The 5,143-nt window shown below is 40.3% G+C and overlaps 1 pseudogene; it reads right to left on the bottom strand.

The window, feature by feature from the left end:
• Positions 1 to 2,112: 2,112 nt before the first annotated feature.
• Positions 2,113 to 2,670, bottom strand: LOC148033081 (pseudouridine-5'-phosphate glycosidase pseudogene; annotated as a pseudogene).
• Between the last annotated feature and the right edge of the window lie 2,473 nt (positions 2,671 to 5,143).

Genomic DNA, 5,143 nt, shown 5'->3' with positions numbered 1-5,143 from the left:
TCTTTAAACGTGCCGGCCTAGAGGAAACTAGAGAGGGACCGCAAATACGACGTGCATGATATCCTGACGTGGTTAAACCTGAAAAAATAAGTGAATTAATAAAATGCAATTGATTCAAGTCTTGAATTTCAAATATAAAGTTATATACATGTACCTGAACACTCTCCGTATCCTGGAAAGTCGTGCATGGTCCACAACAACATGGCCTTCAATGTGAAATCTCTAGAGGATGTAGATGCACTTGTATCTTGCACCTCAATACCTTCCCATAATATTTCTAACTCTTCAATCAAAGGCTCTAAGTAAATGTCCATGTTTTTTACCTTGTGCTTTCCAAGAATCAGAAGGGACAACATCACATGTCTCTTTTTAATTTCCATGGATGGAGGAATATTATAGTTCACCAATACCACTGGCCATACAGTGTATGATATGCTTTTGATGCCAAATGGATTGATTCGCCACAAATAAGACACAATCATTGACACATGTATGGATCTTGACATAATCAAGGCCTCCCAGAGATGTCAAGTAATGTCTTGCTTACTCTCTCTTAGTTGGCAATTTGTTTCCTTTTGGAAGCATTTGTGATAATAACCTACATATATTTTTAAAAGTGAGTTAAAAAACCACCAACATATATTTCTGTCTGATTTCAAAATAGAATTAACAATTAATATTATGATTCATAAGCCAAACTGAATTGATACCTACTTCAATAACGCATCCAAACTGACATTACTCCATCCATAAATTGTTTGCAAGTTAAGTATCTCGAGGGACACACGAAGAACGGAGTACGTACAACCTTCATACAACGGAGTAGTTGATGCTACATATAGTGGATTATCTGGCTTCGTAGAGTGACCTTCTCCCTAAACCGATTGCGAAAATAGATGGTGTACCATGTTTTCCAAAATCTCATCCTCTACGACTTGATGGGGCATTTCATGAGGGCTACTATCATGGTCGTCAGTCTCTACTCTTCTTGAAGACTCTGCCTCCTCGCGTCGATGTTTTGCAGCCTCTCGACACCTGGGAGGGAGCATCTGAGGATGTGGCACCGCATCTTGCTCAACCACAAAAGAGAGTTTCATGTATTTTGATATATAATTCCCGTAACATAGACATGCAATCTTAGTGGTTAAAAAAAACAATGAATACCGGTGATTTTTCTCGATCCCATTCTCCATACAAGCTGAGGTGTGACATTGCAATTCAACGTGCTCGAAAAATACACCCTCGACAACGATCACACATGCATTTAATTGTTCATCGTAGCCATGCATCTCGATTATGAAGACGCAATGTTTCATTCTCACTTGAGGATGTGCTCATTGACTCACCAGGTTGCACCGCACTAGGTGATGACGACGTCGACATGATTAAACCTAATTCATGACAACATCAAAATATTTGTCATTCATATGTTTATATAAGATCTCAATTTTAAATACACAAAAATCATCATAAATACATTAAAACTTATGATAAGAATTCACTATCAAAACTTATCTTAAAAACAAAAAATTATAATAAAGCCCAAATGCGCGTCTATATTTGCGTTTAACTACGCATCTATATTGGCTATTTTCGCGTCTATATTTGCATCTATACTCGCGTCTATCTGAACAATCGACACACATATACACGCGAAAATAGATGCACACGTTGTCGAAGGGTTTTCGAAAGCCAAGTCGCAACCACTGAGGACTTTGAATAATTTCAGGATAGAAGGATAGATCGTCAATAGTGGCGGCCTCCACAAAGGATCATATTTATATTTCTTCAGAATAGTTACAGCAGCAATAAAAGACGAATACAGAAGATCCTCAGAGGTATATACAAGAGGTTTAGAAAACAGTTTTAGTACAGATCATAATAATGTCCAATACTATAAGGAATTTGAAGTCACAAATCTGTTCTTGGCATAGGAGAAAAACCAGCAAAATCACTCCTTAATACGAAACATCGATACTCGATAAGTCTCCCCTCGGGTAACAATAATTTACTACATATGAAGATGGAAATCCTCAATCATGAACGGACTGGGACCTTATTCTGTCATCCAACCACGATGAGATATCATTCAATATGATGGTCACATTGTCATCAGACTTCCCTTGCAGAAGACTTAACCAGCTCTATGTTTGCAGCAAGCGAGGCTCCACCAGTAATTTCATTGACTCTTTTGAGTAAAAAGGGGGTGATTGTGCTTCCACTAATCTTTTGCTTCAATGCTTCTTGCAAAGAACTACTGATTGCTGACTCAATCGGCTTGGCAACTGCTTCATGTTCTTTCGGGATTGGCACCCCAATGAGTAGTCCACTCTATAAATCCAAACTAGAGTTCGCACCTTGTATGAGACCCTATGGGGAGGGTCATGTTGGGGTTCTTTCCCCTAAACAAGTTTGCATAAGCCTCGGAAATCGAAGACATGATATGATATCTGCACATTCGTCTGGAGAATCAACACGACAAGGTACCTTGCAGCCACTGTGGCGAGTAAAGAAAGCAGGAAATTCATTGGTCTTGTATCCAATAACAGTAACACCTTCAGTCTCAAGGTACTCTAACGTTCTGGGAATGTCAAGAATTGACTTGATACCAGCACAGAAAACAGCAACAGGCGATCTTCCAAGCTCTGTTAAATCAGATGAGACATCCATTGCTTTTCACCATCAGCATGTGATATCTCGTCCTTGGGGTAAGTCTGTGAAGTAAACATATCCTCCCGAGTATATATCAGACCAACATTAGTCCATGTCTTTAATATATCCATAGTCGTATATTTTATGGGTTTTGTAATCTGCTCAAAGCAACTGATACTTGTGCTCCTCTCAGTTTTCCTCCATCGTCACAGTTCTTCCGTCGCCGTCCTTGACGTTCATATTGCTACCCCAGCGCTCCCTGTTTTCCTCCCCATCAATCCTCGAATACTCTTCCTCAGATTTCCGCGCCCCCATGCCATCCTCCTCTGTTCCCACGTTCAAAACTCCCCCCCTTTCCGGATTTCCCTCCAATCATTTTTGGTACCTTTTTCCATAATCAATCCTAAAAGAGACCGCCTTTGTTTTTAGCATACTCTATATAGAGAGTATTCACCGCAGCATACTCTATACAAAGAGTTTTAACCAAGTTCAGTTTTTACTACAATACTCTGCATGTGGTGTATTGCACACAAATGAAAAGGAGTAGGCTTAATGTTGTTCCCACTTGCCAAGCCAAAATCCTAGTAAGTCCACCATAGTGCCATATACCCTCGTCATGGACGCAAATAGCTGAATTCCCTTGACAACATAGCCAAGGATAAGGAAACTCCAAAAAATACTCATTACATTGTGGTATGCAGTCAAACATGTGCTGAACATCAAGCAAGCTCCCACATTTGGCATATTTATCCTCCAATGTACTTCGATTTGCATCTCTTGGAAATAGTTTAGTACTTCCTCACAAAACCCATAATCGGCATATCTTAAAATATCAAAAAATCCATGTTCTTCTCTGTCTTCAGCATAGAATGAAAGAGCAAACATAACAACTAAGTATGTACAAAGTATCAAATCACACGCACAACTTTTGGGTGGTTTTCACACCTCGAATGCGCAGCAATACGACATCCACCCCCTCTAATCCTGCGCATCCTCCGGATGGGCCAACTACCCATGATCATTATCATCAAGATCCACAAACAAATCAATCTCTTCGTTATGCATTTCCGGTAGATCAACAAGATTTTCAGCCATATCATCTGTCTCTTCCATTGGAGTTTCTTGTCGTTGCTCTTCTCTTGAAAATTCTTCCAATGCATAATCCTCATCATCTCTTTTCTTGAAAATCTTGATTCTTTTTCCAGAAATAGGCACTCTAAGCACTGTCCCATCCAATTCACTCAGCTCATATGTTGCATTATCAAAAACATATCTAACTATGTATGGCCCAAACCATCTTTTCACCATCTTCCAAAGTGTAGTATGCTGATTTTCAAGGCTGCTATCAAAGACCAATACCCAATCTCCTTCTTCTATTGCTCTTGGCCGCAAGCGATGCCTACTGTCAAACCTGTCCTTATTTCTTAGAGTAGCAACCTTCAACCTGTCAATAGCTAGCTGAATATCCTCAGGTCTCCTTTCCAACTGTCGAATCCGAAGAGCTAAGAGCTCCTCTCTCGTCAAATCCTCCTGCCAAGGTAAAACTGACCAAGTCAAAGCACAAGTCTCAATCGGCATAACAGGTTTTTGACCATACATTAACTCTGCAGGCATATATCCTGTGGTAACACTATGAGTCGTACGATCAGCCCACAAAGCAAATGGTAGAAGTCTCGGCCATTCTCCAATCTGTCCACTGCATGCTTTGGCTAATGCTTTCACTATCGGCGGATGCCCTCTTTCACTCTTCCCATTTCCCTCTGGATTATATGCTCTGGTTAGAGCCAACTTGATTCCTAGCTGAGAGAAAAACTCCCTAGCTTCATCTGCATCCAATTCACCACGATCCGCAGTGATCTTACCCACACAACCATACCTGCAGAAAATTTCCTCCAATAAGAACTTACACACTACACTAGTGGTCTTCATTCTTAAATATCTGCCCTCAACATGATTGGTAAGATCCTCTCTAGCCAAAACAATGTATCTCATCTGCCATAGACCCATAGGCATGGTAACCAAATCAACTACCCACTTATAATGAATGCATAGCGGATAGGTCGGATGAAGCTCATCTCTATGACGCACTACTGAATACATCTGGCAATCTCTGCAAGTCTCAACAAAGTGAGAAACATATCTATACATACCTTTCCACCAATATTTCTCCTTGATTTTCTCATAAGTAGCCCACACTCCTCTATGACCAGCCCAAGGACTCTCATGAAACTCCCTCATCACCTGTAACTGTGTCTCTCTATCGCAAACAACCCGCAAAGGTAATCCGCCTCTTTTCTTTGGATGCTTCCAAAGAAATCCGTCCTTGAGAAAATAACCATAGGCTTTCCTTCTGATCTTCTTGAACTCTTCATCTGTCCATTCATCTCTTTTGCTTAGTGTACTAAGGTACCTGCCAATCTGCAACCAATCTCCAACATAAAGTTCTTCTATGAAAGCCACAATATCATAGACATGACAAACATGATCAACC

Source organism: Lygodium microphyllum, chromosome 8, assembly GCF_053477565.2.
Source record: "Lygodium microphyllum isolate KBCC chromosome 8, Lygodium_microphyllum_v1.1.10, whole genome shotgun sequence".
Lineage (NCBI taxonomy): Eukaryota > Viridiplantae > Streptophyta > Polypodiopsida > Schizaeales > Lygodiaceae > Lygodium > Lygodium microphyllum.
This window is presented reverse-complemented; position numbering and strand designations above follow the sequence as displayed.